The sequence below is a fragment of the Humulus lupulus genome, chromosome 2 (genome assembly GCF_963169125.1).
Source record: "Humulus lupulus chromosome 2, drHumLupu1.1, whole genome shotgun sequence".
Classification (NCBI taxonomy): domain Eukaryota; kingdom Viridiplantae; phylum Streptophyta; class Magnoliopsida; order Rosales; family Cannabaceae; genus Humulus; species Humulus lupulus.
In genome coordinates this window covers 181,333,535-181,349,624 of record NC_084794.1, presented here as the reverse complement: position 1 = coordinate 181,349,624, position 16,090 = coordinate 181,333,535, and positions in this window count along the sequence as shown.

Below are 16,090 nucleotides of genomic sequence, written 5' to 3'. Positions count from 1 at the left end.
TTTAGTATAACACATTTTTTGTGTTATACTACACTTTAGTATAACACATTTTTTGTGTTATATAATGAAGTTTGCGTAACAAAATTCTTTACTTATAAAAAGTGTTATTGTAATAGATATTATAACACATTTTTCGTATTATTTTAATATTTAGATAAGTTTAAATTCTCATTATATATTTATTTATATAACACTAATTTATTCTATTATATTTTTATTTTTTATTTATATAATTAAAATTAACTTTCTAATATATACTAGCATCATCAAATGAACTTGATTTTCAAATAACAAAAAGTAAAAACATTCAACATTGTATTAACAATCCACAAATTAGTTTAAAACATTCAACACTATCATCAACAACAAAATGTTCTTTAAGTATTCAAGTAGTCTTAAATATTCAACATATTGAAAAGTTACTACTTTTAGCACAAAATATTGAAGAGTTTAATTTTTTACATAATAACACATCAAAATTTGAGTAGTTGCACACTCCTACAGTACTATTTGATAGGAAAAAAACATGCAATTGAAGTTGCTTCATTGTACCAGCCACAATGATCTGATCTTCACTTCCAATTCTAACAAAACCAACACAGTCTGTGTCTTCATTGCAGACTGCAACGCAACATAATACAACAACATTCAATGTTAAATTGATAAACTAAGTCTGATTTAGTTCTTTGAAATTCAAAGTTAAGACATGAGTGAGTCATAGAGTAATAGTAGTAGTTCTCAACAGGATAATTTAGAAAAGTTTGAATCTGAAAACCTAATTAATCCAACTACAATAGGATAATTTAATCTCATTGAGAAACTTGAGAAAAAAAATTATAACTTTGTCTCAAATTATCAACACATAAAAAGCATAGAGCAGCAAGATTCAATTGCTACTACAAAAGCAGAAAACATAGAAACAAATGACCAAAACTCCAGACAAGAGAACTGCATGTACCATTAAAAACCATTCTACATATAAAGAGCAGGTTAATTGCTAAGGCAATTGCTGATACGCAATTGTTGAACCAGCTGTAACATACACAGCACAAAGTTCGTACACACAAAGAAGAGCAACAGCTAAAAGTAAAAGAACAGCAACAGCTCTTGTAGAAGTAAAATTCAGTGAAATGTGAGTGAAACTTTCTGAAGTCAGGTGGCCAGACATAAAAATAATATAATTCATCAAAAGCTTCATCACAATAATGTAACAGAGCTTTAATAGGGCCAATTAACCATTTAATATAATTTCCACCTGAATGGACCAGACACTGTTAACACATCACATTGATCAACCTTCATAGAGCATATCTCATTATTTAGCAATAATATCTCATATTATAACATTTCTCTACACTTTTCCTTCAAAAGACCAACAGAGAACATTTTCCTTGCTTACATATTGTACTCACACTGCTTACTTTTTAAGAGTGATGCATTTCTATATATTTTTAATCACTCAAAAGAAGTGGTATAAGCATAAAATAGGTCCCCTCAGTACTTGTAAATGCTCTAAATGAGCTCTAAAAGCCTTTTAAACTCCGTACAAAGAAAGCAAAACCAAAGTCAAAATCAAACTAAGAATAATCAAAAGCTAGATACTAAAAATCAAACACAAAATAAGACAAAAAATCTTTCAGATCAAACCACTATATTCACACAAACATATAGAAAAACATAAACAAAATAAAAGAGAGAATTGGTAACTAATAGCTAGCTGGGCATAACTGTGATTAAATTAGCTTTTAGCCAACTAGTACAAGCCATCCCTATGGAGAGAGTTGATAGACTATGTGTGTGTGAGAGAGAGAGAGAGAGCGCAAATTATTTTCTCTACTTTTGTACATTCAACAATTATACAAAAACAGAGGAGCAACTAATATGAATGTTTCATGATGTTAGTTGATTATATATGAAAATATTTCTATCAAGATAGGATATACATAAAGGAAATGACCAAGAGACTACCTGGCCAAGTAAATGTTAAGAATCCAGTCCTCAAGACTATGAATCTGACATTTTTGACTACTTATTTCATCAACAAGTATAGTGATTTAACTTATAAGAAGAAATGGGTTTGCAAAAATTAGACAAGTCTAGCATTAAATCTCAAAAATATTTCATAAGGTCGTACATTCAGATAAGATCTACTTAATCTTGTGGTGAGCTCTATATTTAAGTGTACACATCTAAGACTAATTCAATAAAACTAGCAATAACTTTAGACAACACAAATCAACTTAATCGAAAAAGTAAGAGGAACCAGAAAATTGATAGTACCACCAATTATCATGTCTCTAGTTGTAGCCACCATAAATGGGCATTAGCCGGAGGCCATCTAACTAATAGCTATTAACAAAAAGTATTGTTTAAATGACCTCCAGCATGTATAATTATTAATTAGAACATATTAAATATGGTGAAATAGAAGCATGTATAATTGGAAAATATTAAATTTGGTGAAAATAAGTGATTAATGAAGACACTAGACTAGCATAATCAAACCTTCTCTTGATTTCCAATTGTAGAATTTGTCAAATAAAATATTTATTAGAAAATAGAATAAATTAATCAAGTGTAGCAAAATTTTATTTACAGTAACAAAATTCTATTTACACACATATATATATATATAGAATAACAAGAATTACAAATCATTGCTCCCAACACTCCTTAGTACATAATTTAATGAGTTTATAGTCTTCTTCTTAACGTGCCTCAGGAGACCAAACAACAGAACAAAAAAGTATTGAAATAAGAATAAGCACCACTTAAGTAGAAAGAAAAAAAACAGTCAATAAGCAAGCAAGACCATTAAAAGCTTATTTAACGCATGGCCTGTTCATAATAGTTCATTTAATAAGTAATTACGCAAATATAACAAGAAACATGTATTCCAACAAATAAGATTGTCCTGGCATATAATTGGCAGAAAAAAAATACCTCCTCCATTCATATCAAGCCATGACGACAATCGGGCCAATCCAAAAGGAGTCGATTCCAAAGGATCGGGCCAATCCAGAAGTAGCAAGAGGGCTGCTAGTGCAGACCCTTCCATCTCGAACAAGAGACGAGCTGTTAGTGCCAACTCTCGATATTGGACCAATCTGAGATGGAACAACACTACTTGGACTTCTTATATGAGCCAAAGAAGGCAGGGAACTCAAAGGAGACCCAGTATGCTTCCAATATGCTGTAGCAATTGACTTGAGATGATTGCTGTGACCAAAGGAAAATCTCCCTAGAGCTGCCAAGATGGAAAAGAAATCAAACTTCATTAGCTCAGTTAACAAATTACAATATTGCCCCGGGAGGAGTAGGTTTTTTTGAGCAGCCTCAAGAGTATGAACAAGCTGCTAATATAATGCCTAAAAACCTGGTGCAAACGACTTCTTAGAACTAAACAAGTCAACAAATGAATAGGCAATTTTTGATGATAAACTACATACCAACAGCAACCTCTGCTCTGACTAATGGACTTCCATCTGAAGCTATGCTTAATAGGCTTTTAATAATACTAATCTCTGCTCTAATTTTTTCATCATTATCACATTCTTCATCTCCTTCAACACCATCTCTACACAAGTTAGAGCCCACATCAGAAGCCCTAAACTGAAAATAGGACACAAGTATTAAGATCAATTTATATGTAGAAATAGAAATACTCCCATCTTTATATATATAAACAAAAGTATAATAATTGATATATGAAAGGTGAACCTCTGGTTGAGGAGCAGAGAGCAAAGGAGCATATATAGCTAGAGCGTCTCTCGTAAACCCATTATTTAAGCCTCAGGAAAATCTTCCCATAGCTTTCCCAAACAGAGACAGCCACTGAAGAAATACGGGTTCAGTTTGTGCGTCACTTGGGGTTGAAACTTGAAGGTGCCTCAAGCAAACTTGGATAAAACCTGCTTCAATACAGGCTTCTTGACCAGCCAAAACAAATGCAACCATTGCACGCTGTTCTGGATATGCTTCCTGGCTATCAAGAAACCTAATGAAATATGTATGTCCCCCATCCTTCACTAGATCAACCTGGCATGACTATCAATCCACAAACAAAACAATTAATTGTCAGAGCATAATTATAAACCAAAGACAACATGTCTGTAAATAACTACAAACAAAATTACGAGGCCATTTAGACCAAGGTATAGCTCAAATCACATGAATACCTTATCAAGAGCAAGAATCTTCGTCCAGATGAACACAAGAATCTGTCGTAGTTCTGGTGTTGTTGTTTGCAATAGCTTCAGAACATATGGAAATATCCCTACAGACAGGGCCTGCAAAAACAAAAAATGATCATAAAATAAAGCAATAAGGACGCATCTGATCATCGTATAGAGATGGTAGACCATGATAGTAGTAGATCAGTATAACTAATGTGATAAAATACCAAATTCCAACCCAAGATGATCTGCGGTTCATAAGCTTACAACAACAAACTTACAGTCTTTTTTTAAATGATACATTGAAAACTTCAAAAGAAGAAAATGGAAAACTAAGATAAATACTTATCTGTTTGTATTATTATTTTAAGGTCTTCATGAAGTGAACAAGGATAAATGAAGAAACTGTTTAAAATGATGACCACTAGTCAAAACTATGTGATGCATGTGTGTGTGTGTGTACTGTCACACGTTTATTAAACATGTAAACTTTGTTATGCATTATCATCGAATATAAAAGATGGAAAATGAAGCATCTTCAAAGATTAACGAAAGAACTAGTCCTTGGTCCCAAAAATCTATCAGCAACTGTAAATTCCATCAGAAAATAAAACCAAGCAAAATCTGATACTTACACAATGCACCCATCAGAAACTGATCACAAATTTGTTTGCAACGAGCAAGTTCCCCATGTTTCTAATACACTCAATTTCAAGTACTCAAGTACATGACCAAAGCTTATTTGCTTAGTTTATATAAACTCAGGCAAAAAGCATGTATATACAATTCAAATATTCAACAAAGAAATTAACAAAAATAAGATAGAGAGTACTTATGATTAGCCTAATCCATTACAAGCACAAAAGGAAAAATTTAGAACAACATTAGCCCAAACTTACAAGGGGAGGAAACTAATCAAAGCTTAATACTAGAAACAAAATAAGAAAGAAACAAATTGACACCACACAAACCTAAAACGTAACCCAATTCATAGAAGAGAAATTTCCCTGCAATTATTGAAGAGGAAATGAATGAAGATAAAAATAAGTGAAAACCTAGTTCAACAAAAAATAATATAACCACGAAATAAAATTGGAGAGTGAAAGTTAAAGTAGGTCTCACCATTGCTACTATAACTATAAGTACACAAATCTGCATAATAAAAAATTAAATTTACCATATATCAAAAGCAAGAAAGTCATAATAAGGTATGAGCATTGAAAAAAGAGAATACTTTGTTCTAAAATTACGTGGTTCAGCTTTATAATGCATGAAATATAATCAAGAATGATGCATCAATGACACAAGTATAAATCAATAAATAAATGCAACAAAACTTTGAGTATACTTTTGTTAACCGAGATTTTCGGTAACTATATTACTAAATATTATTTATAGGATAATTGTAATGAAAGCTGAAGATTAACACGGGGTTTTTTACGTGGTTGGAGCGTTAACTAGCCTTAGTCCATGAGTCTGTAGTATTAGAGCTTGAAAAACCTTTTACAATGGAGTTTCTCTCTGTATTTTGACAGGGTTCCTGTATCTTAGTTGAAGAGAGAACCTTTACAGTGTTCCGCAGCCTGTACTTATAGGCTTATGGGAACACTAGGTCTGGGTCGGGTACGACCCGGGCCCATCAGAGATACAGATATTCTTGGCCTCTCTAGTGGAAGCCCAATACAAAAGATACAACATACATGAATTCCAGACCATCTAAGGCCCAATAAGTTGACTCAAGAGCTATATCTCGCCCAACAAAACGGTGCTTTTGGTCTGGACACTTCGAGTTACGAGGCAGATTCAGGAGACAAGACCAGTCAGAGTGCTTGGCAGTGCAGACCTAAAACAACGGCGTGCAATCCCGAGGTGGCCTTTTCTGCAGGTGAAAAGTGGGGACAACGCCCACGCGGAGTGGGGCGGCTTCAGGGTCCTGGACGCTTTACCCCTCCAACCGGGGATGAGGTGATCCGGATCCGTTTACCTTTGTCCCTCTTCGTTTACCACAGGCCCGGACCGTACCAGGGTCCGGGACCAGGACGCGTATGTTGGGGATTCGAATGATCTGCACATCACCCGGACGACCGTCCCGAAGGACGGAACCCGGAGGGCCATGCCGGACCCCTCAAATGGGCCCAGACATGCACCCCCGGCCCATACCCCTCTCGGACATTTCCGTACCAAGAGGCCTTGGGCCGGGCCCGCATGCTTACACAGCCCTTGACAATGGGCCTGGACGAAGGCCCCGGGTCCATGCAGGAAATGGCGATAACAACTTTAATGACTTAATCGATGCTATAAACTTAAACACTAGTTGTGCGAAGTCAATAATTCAACAAGCAAGCAAAGATCTAAAGACAATATATATCTATATATATACATATATAAATTCATAAGGATAGCTCTGCCATCTTTTGCTTAAATAAAACCCCTTTTTTTTTTCTTCAGATATCTCTGCCATCTTTTGCTTGAATAAACCCCCCCTTTTTTTTTCTTCAGATTTCACTCATAATGAAAAACAGGGGCAGCAAGTGGAAAAAGAGAAGAAACTTACAAATGGCATCATCTTAGGCACATGGACTCGATAGATTAGTGCACTTTTCAAACAGCTGTGTTGGATTTTTTTTAATTTAAAACAGTATTTTCCTAGACAGAGGCCACACACTTAATTCATTAAAACAAAGTAGAATACAACACAACATAAGCTCAAGGGCCATTACTCAGACAAGAAAATGAAACACACCAAAAAGAAAACAAATAAAACTACTAAAACTAAATTACTGGACCCTAGAAATGCACAAGACAAAACAAACATAGGAAATAAAAAAGCAAGCACCATACCAAATACGTAGGAAAAAGTCAAGAAAATTGTATATTAATCAGTGTAAGAGAAGCACAACAGTACAAATCATTAATTTAATTAACCCAGCTAACTCAAAGAAAGCTCATTAAAAGATGGATATCACTCGACCTCCAAACCAAAGACCAGTAGCAGAACAAAAACAAGAAGCCAAACCATAAAAAAATGCATTACCTTGATAAAGAGTGATGCTGCTAGACAATCTGATGATTTAAAAGCTGAAATGGAGACTGTGATTTGAAAAAAGTATAAAAAACCATTGTATTTACCAAATGCCAAAAATTGAGATAAACCATTTTTTTTACTGAACCATTTATTTTGTTTGTGTATTATAATAATTTTTTAATAGAGTTATAATCACGTGTTGTGGAAAGGGTATTTTGTATCTATCCAAATAGGCAGACAATAATATCTTAACACATTAAATGAAACTAGCTAGGAAAAGAATAACCAAAGTCCAACAAAGCAATGTAGAGTCACAAGAACCCAACTAAGAACAGAGTCTCATACTAGTGGCAAACTAAGAATAAGCACAAGGGAACATAATCATAACATAAGTCTTACTCTAAACGAAACTATATCAGTACTTTAAAAAAAGCTATATCACTCATAAGCATGGGAAGCACTTGCAAGGTCACTTTACAAAATAAATGCTAAATGATAATTTCTTTAATGCGTTAAGATTTAAACTACAAGTATAGAATAAGTAATGGAGAAAAAAATATTAATATGTTAAATTAATAATAAGCCCACATGAATATGATGATGGTAAAACAAGATATAAGATAACAGTAGTACAAATGCAAATATGTATTGACAAAAAATGATTTGGTGATCTATTTGCCTATATATAACATATACTTATATAACTCTATAGTTCAACTTTGAAGATGGCTTGAGCTTGAAAATTACATATAAATAAATATAAAATTAATTATCACTTTCATAACTGAAAAGATATATGAAGATCCAAAATGATAAAAAAAAAGACACTTAATATGAATAAAGGGGATGCCATAGAGATAAAATTAAACATAAGAAAAGGTAATTTCCTTTTTTTACAACCTTGTCGAATATAAATTCATACCAAATCTTTAATTTCCTACTAGAAACAAAAGTGAAGATATTATAAAATATTTTTGATGGTCTGCATAAATTTCAGAGAGGTATTTCATCAAACACATAATGGACAGTGCAAAAATAGCTTATAAAGAAGTTTTAGCAGCTCCAATTTTGGTGAGGCCTTACATTGAGCATGATATTTATGAGCACCACTAATCAAACATATTAAGTTAAACCTCATGATTCTGCAACTTCATATAAATATAGTTATATTTATATTTAAGCATTGAAAGTCAAAGTTTAAGCATTCACTTGTCGTTGTCAATTTTCTCATAAAAGCAAATGGCCAAGCTTCAATAAATACAGTGTGAAATCATGAACACACTTTCCACCATTAAAGGCTCCAAAATAATCCTTGAGCTTATTATATATATTCTCTTCTATCTTTGACTTTGAGCTATCCCCATACGAGGCATATTAAAAAAAAGTGATTGAAAAAAATAAAAATAAATAAACCATTACCTTTTACTTCCTCATGTATATGCAATAAACGAGTAAAGAAATCTCACAAACACCTCCAATGGCAGCTAAAACTAACAATATTGCTTGCACATAACATTCAAATTTACCTTTTGAGCACGACAGAGAAAAGCAATTGATATAAATATATAGTTGAAACACATAAGCAAATGGTAAAAGCTTGCTCTTTCATTACTGTGAATATGACATTCATATATATATATATATATATATATATTCTTGTCTACCAAAAGAAAATTTTCTAATATCTAACAAATAACCAAACCAGATTGCACAGTCATTGCCCTCACCTCTAATATCAAACATGTATAAGCCATACAAGAAGAACTATTTCAACTAGAGAGAAGAAGGGTTTTTAGTTTCCTTTATTAGAGAAAAAGAATAACACATATACCTGTGTTTGAAAAATTAGTGGTCATAATGATTTAGATATGGGTTAGACAAGAATGAGACAGAGCCTTGAAACCCTTCCACGTAGCTCAGCTTGCCAAAAGACCTAGGAATTCTCAAACCTTTGCCAAAAGACCCAAAACAAATTCTATTAAGATTCATATGTAATAAAAGGGTGAATGTGAGAGATGGGCTATGAGACAATGTCTAGGAGTGTAAAAAGATAGTGTAAAAATATGCAACAAATAAATGTCTACATGAAACACAGAAGAAAAATGGCAGGAGCTGTGAACTCCCCAATTTTATTTTATTTTTTAAACAAAAAAACCTTTGGAAATTGGAAAGTAATAAGGTATTAAGTTAATGTTACCTTCATCATCAAATAATGATATCAAGATTGCCAAACAGACACATACACTAGAACACATTAGAAGATATAAATGGTGTGAACTAGAATTTTTAATAAGGATAAACATCCTTACTTTGATATCCATTTTTCTAGTTCAATTACAAAAGGTGGTACAACAGAAATATGACAAATGAATGAATAAGTAGATGAATTTGAATGTTCTCGAATCCAAATTAGAATTAACAAAAATGTTATATATGTATTACAAATGACTGAATTTTAATGTCAATAGAGAAAAAGAGGAAGGGAGCTTCACAGGCCTTACCATTATGACAACAAATTAGAAGTTTCTTCCCTTTGCTTAGATTTAACTTAGCAAACTTAACTGAGGAAGGGAGACTCTTTACTAAGGAAAAGAGATCAAACTTTGATGTCTGAAAAGAAAAGGGCATAAATAAGTGAAACAAAGACAAAAAATTAATCTAAAAAACACAGCAAATTCCTTTAATTTCTTCAAAAATTACCAATATATGAAGATGCAAATATGTTTTGGGATCTTGAAGAAGGACAGAGACAGACTTTTTAATGATAGGACTGAGAACATCTATATCTTTATGTCCATTCAAACACAATAACTCAATGAATGGAGAAAGACTCACCCTGGTCTCCCCTAGTCTTTCCAGCAGGGCCAGCGACTCTGAATCCAAAAACCAAGACGAGTCTCAATACCTAGCACACATTCAACAAGAAAACAAGTTACCCCAAGGTGAAGCCAAAGTCAACCATTTGAAGCAAAAATATATATACAAAAAAAATCAACAACACAACACAACATGCATAAACCTATTCTATCGTCATACAGACCATAGTCCTTTCCCTTTCTTGACTCACAACAAAATCAAAGAAGTCGTCATAGCCAATGATATAACCATGAATGAGAAAATTCGTATCATACAGAAATTTGTTAAAATAAGTCCTCACATCTGGACCTATAAAACTTGCCCATGTTTTGTTTTAGATGTTGAGCATTATTAGTTTCAGTGAGTATATGGAAATAAATATACTTACCTGGACCGACGCTACCGATGAGAAGGGAGCGAAACGGAGAAGCCAAATGACTGGAAACGGAGTGGCCGAGAGATAGAGAAAGAGACAGAGATATATATATATAGAGAGAGAGAGGAGATTTGAGGGATTGAGGGGAAACGAAGAAGCCAAACGAAGCAGGGGACTGAGTTCGAAGACACCGTAGCTAAAGAAGAAAACGGGGGAGTCGAACAATGTAATTAAAAAGGAATTTAGGAAAAAAAATATAACCTATACAAGTTATCGCGCGGGCTCCGAAAATAAACTACCGCCTTTTTTTTTTCTTTTACTTTGCCACATATATCATAATACTTTTTCAGTAGTATTATATTAATATGTTATGCAAAGGGGTATTTGGTGTAGTGCATAATTATCACTCAATCCTCTATAGACGGTCTACAATAATATGAGACTAAAATACCGTTCCTTGTAAATGATATTTCAGTAAACTAATTTAATTACTGAAATGAGATCTCTATCATTTAGCACCTTGAACCAAACTAAAAGGAAACCATCATTTCACTTCTTCATCAGAAGTTATAGATGTTCATATCTATGATTAACACTCCCACTCAATTATACTACCAAGTTCCCAAGATGTAAGTATGGGCTAGTCTGTAGGGTAAGCTGGTAACGAACAAGTCAAAGAACTCAAATAATACAATCAGTTAGAATACTAACCACTCAGAATTGAGATTGAATTGACCTATGGTCAACTATATGATATGACTAGAATAGATAATAATGGTATGTTGACTTATCCTATCTATTGTCAATATTGGTCTAGTCCGATGTAACTAATAGATTCGATCTTATCTACTTTGCTAATGTACTGGAAAGAACATAACACTACAATGTGTAAGTAGATCATATCGTAGATTGGCAAGTCAATGTAAATCATGTGCACTGACTAGTCTTAGGACTAACTTATGTTTGAACATATAATCATATTTATATTCCACTGTGACTACGACACTATAAATATGATTAGCTATATGCTTGAGATTTAATAGAAGTTTATATTAAGAAAATAGTCATGAAAATAAAACATGTGAGCAAAGTGATGACCAAGTCAAAAAATGATTTCTATTTTTTTATTGATAATAAAATAAGATTACAAATAAATTGGGTTTTAATTAGGGCATAAAACCCCAACACCCTAATCTTCCTAAATCCTTGTGGATTGAATCTCTAAAGACATATGTGTACATATTAAACCGAGTTCCAACCAAGGCAGTCTCAAAAACTCCTTTTGAATTATGGAAAGGTTGGAAACCGAGTTTGCAACATGTATGCATTTAGGGATGCCCATCTAATGTTAAAATATACAATCTACAAGAGAAGAAACTGGACCCAAGGACCATAAATGGATACTTTATTGGATGCGCTGAAAGGTCTAAAGGTTACAAGTTTAATTGTCCATCTCATAGCACTAGGATTATGGAATCAAGGAATGCAAAATTTCTTGAAAATGCCTTGATTAGTGGGAGTGATCAATCAAAGGACTTAGGTTCTGAGAAAGATCCTTCAGTACCCTCCACCTCAATAGCAAGATTGATTGTGGTTCATAACACCCCTGAAGTTCAAATGGATGTTCAACCACCATAATCAATTGTTGAAGATCCACAAGTCAATGATGAAGTTCAAATGGATCAAGTTGTTCAAGAGTTTCCTATAATTGTTGAACAACAAGCTGAACCACCCGCTCCCCAAGATTCTGCTGGTGTATCCTTAAGAATATCCACTAAGACAACAAAATCGGCGAAACCTAGTGACTACGTTGAGTATTTGCAAGAATCTTACTATAATATTGGAGCCGAAAATGATCCGGAAACATTTTCACAAGCTATGAATAACAAAGAATCAGAACTGTGGTACAATTCCATGAATGAAGAAATGAATTCTATGAAGAGCAACAGAGTTTAGGATCTTGTTGAGTTGCCTAATGGGGTGAGGGTTATTGGGTGTAAATGGGTCTTCAAAACAAAGAAATACTCATTAGGCAACATTGAGAGATACAAAGCGAGACTCGTTTATAAGAGATTCACTCAAAAAGAAGGAATTGACTACACGAAGACCTTTTCTCTGGTATCTAAGAAAGATTCCCTCAGAGTTATCTTGACATTAGTTGTTCATTTCGATTAAGATCTGCAGCAGATGGATGTGAAAATTGCTTTCCTGAATGATGACCTAGAGGAGGAGGTATACATGAAACAACCAGAAGGATTCTCCTCTAACGATGGTGAGCGTTTGGTGTGCAAGCTTAAGAAGTCCATTTATGGTTTCAACACAAGCGTCCCACCAATGGTATTTAAAATTCCATGATGTCATCTCTTCTTTTGGATTTGAAGAGAATGTCATGGATCAATGTATATACCAGAAGGTCAGTGAAAGTAAGAGTTGTTTTCTTGTTTTATATGTGGACGATATTCTTCTTGCAACCAATGATAAGGGCATGCTATATGAGGTGAAGCAATTTCTCTCAAAGAACTTTGAGATGAAGGATATGGGTGATGCATATTATGTCATTGGCATTAAGATCCATCGAGATAGATTCAAAGGTATCTTAGGTTTATCTCAAGAAGCCTACATTAGCAAAGTTTTAGAGAGATTTTAGATGAAAGATTGTTCACTAAGTGTTGCTCCTATTGTTAAGGGTGATAAATTAAATTTAAGCCAGTATCCAAAAGAATGATTTTGAAAAGGAAGAAATGAAGAACATCCCATATGATTTAGCCGTTGGAAGCTTTTATGCTTAGGTGTTCACAAGACCCGACATTGCCTTTACTGTCGGAATGTTAGGAAGATTTCAGAGTAACCCGGGGTTAGACCACTGGAAAGCTGCAAATAAAGTTATGAGGTACCTTCAAGGTACTAAGGATTACAAACTCATGTTCAAAAGAACTGATGACCTAGAAGTAGTTGGCTACTCAGATTCAGACTTTGCTGGTTGTACTGATTTACGTAAATCAACTTCTGGTTACGTGTTTATGTTAGCCGGTGGAGCTATATCATGGAGGAGTAACAAACAGGCCTTAATTGCTACTTCTACTATGGAAGTCGAGTTCGTTTCGTGTTTTGAGGCTACATCGCATGGTGTATGGCTAAAGAGTTTCATTTCAGGCCTTATAGTTGTAGATTCCATATCTAGGCCATTGAGAATGTTCTGTGACAATTCAGTTGTTGTATTCATGGCTAAGAACAACAAAAGTGGTAGTCGAAGCAAGTACATCGACATAAAGTACTTAGCTGTAACGCCCTGGTTACCCCAGAACAGTTACGGTGAACGGTGGACCGGAAATTTGACTCGCTACCCGAGTCCTTTGGTAAAAAACGTGCTCTAAGTGTAATTAACAGGTTAAGGTATAAAACCAATAAAAAGGAAATTGATATTTTTATTACAAACTGCTCTGCAGAGCTAATCAAAACATTTACAAGTTGTTCTCAGTACAAAATGGTCATTACTGTTTTATATTTACAATCCCGCCGACCTAAGCGGCAAAAATAGGGTAAACCCCCTAGTTCCTCTGAGAACTCCTTGGCCGTGGTGGTCAAGCGGCCGCATATGTACACATCACCACCTAAGCTCTCCACTCAAGGCTAGGTGAGCTTTTCTTTCCCTTTACCTACACCACATAGCACCCATGAGCCAAAGCCCAGCAAGAAAACATAACATTATATGTAAACGTTATCAAACGATTATCATTATAATCATACTGAGCATAAAGCTTTCAACAAATGAGTGGATATCACTTGAGGTCCTGATAAACCATACTGAGTGACTGACAAGCATGTCACTATTTCAAATGGAAGAGTGGCTGCTAGGTAAGCCACTAGCCTCCAAGTGCTTATTTCATTCATCGACCCTCGAGGTCGGTCTGGCATTAATGCTCTTTGAGTCATTCAATGCTGATAGTCGATTAGATCTAACCTTTATTGGCTTGCGTTGAACACGCTAAGGCCATTCTGACTAATGAGTCAGCCCAATGTGACCAGTGCCCAGTACCACTGCCGAACCTGACTAATAAGTCACAGCTTCACAGTTGATACTAGCACCTTTGCCAAATCTGACTAATGAGTCAGTACCATGCACAAGTGAGCAACATATGCTAAGTATTCCACAATCATCTCATGTCCACATTTATTCAACCAACATGCCTCATGAATAACCATGCATGTCACAAATGGGGTGCAGTTTTCTTACCTTTGATTCGAGCTAGAATGAACAAAAGAACGACCCTTGAGAACGGTTTAGCCTTTAGTCCTTTAGCGGTTACCTAATCATAACACATTATAGGATGCCATCAATAATCATGATAATCAAGGTTCTCAAACCATAATCTAGCCTCCAAGAGATCAATCCAAACTAATCCAAGTAGTAAGGACACTCCCAAGGCCTAAAACTAGGTTCCCGGGGTCAAAACGAGCAAACGGGGCGAAAACAGGGCAAGGGCTGCGGCCCTAGCACCTTGGGCCACGGCCCCTAGGGTTCTCTGAGGCAAGGGCCGCGGCGCCCAGCAGGCACAAAAGCCTCACCTGCTTCTTCAAGGCAGGGCCGCGGCGCCCCAAGAACAGGGCCGCGACCCTTCACCCTGAGCCATTCCCAACTGCGTTTTTAACACTCCAAAGCCTCCAAAATCATACCTAAACATTCCCCAATCATCAAAACAAAGTTCTCAAGCTTCCCCATGCATCAAAACCCTCAAAACCCAAGGTTCAAACAGATCGAAAACTCAACAATTCACAAAGTCCAATTCAAAGCTTAGAAACTCTAAAAACTCAAAACTTTAAACTTAGATTACCTTCGATTAGGATCGCTATGCCTCGATCCTCAAATCCTTCGGTCAAGAAGCTTCTAATCTTTCCTAGGATCGCTATGCCTCGATCCTAACTTGATTCTGGCTCCTAGAACTCAAGATTCCGTCAAATATGCTTCGGGTGGCGAAAATGAACTAACGAAGAGAAACGAGAGGTTTTCTATCGTATGTTCTATCTAATAAGCTACTTCAACCTTAAGTCACCTCAAATAAAACCTAATGCTCGGGGTCCTGAAAACACCCCCGGGGACATTATAGTCAAAACCTCAAGAATTTCACCCTGATCTCAAATATTCCCAATTTATCATCAAATAAACATTCCTATTACCCCAAAATTGACCCCGTTATGACAAAACCGCTATCCACTAAAAATGACCGTCTCATGCCGAATAGCTCGAATATATCTCCATAATAATGGAATCTCATTCACAAATCACATCATGCACCCAAATACACAAATTACCCTCAATGGGCCAAATTATCAAAACAACATCATATATCAAATGTGGACCCACATGCATGCATATATCATCATATCATAATATAATTCACATAAACATGCATAAATTCATTTAATGGCGTAATTAAACAATTACGGCCCTCCTAGCCTACTAAATCGCCACTAAACCATATCGGAGAATTCGGGGCATTACATTAGCCGTGAGAGAACGTGTTAAAGAAAATAAAGTGGTCATTCAACACATTAACACTGAATTGATGATTGCTGATCCTATGACGAAAGGCTTGCTGCTTCATAAATTCAAGGATCATGTAGTGAACACGAAACTTGGTTCCCTTATGTAAATTTATT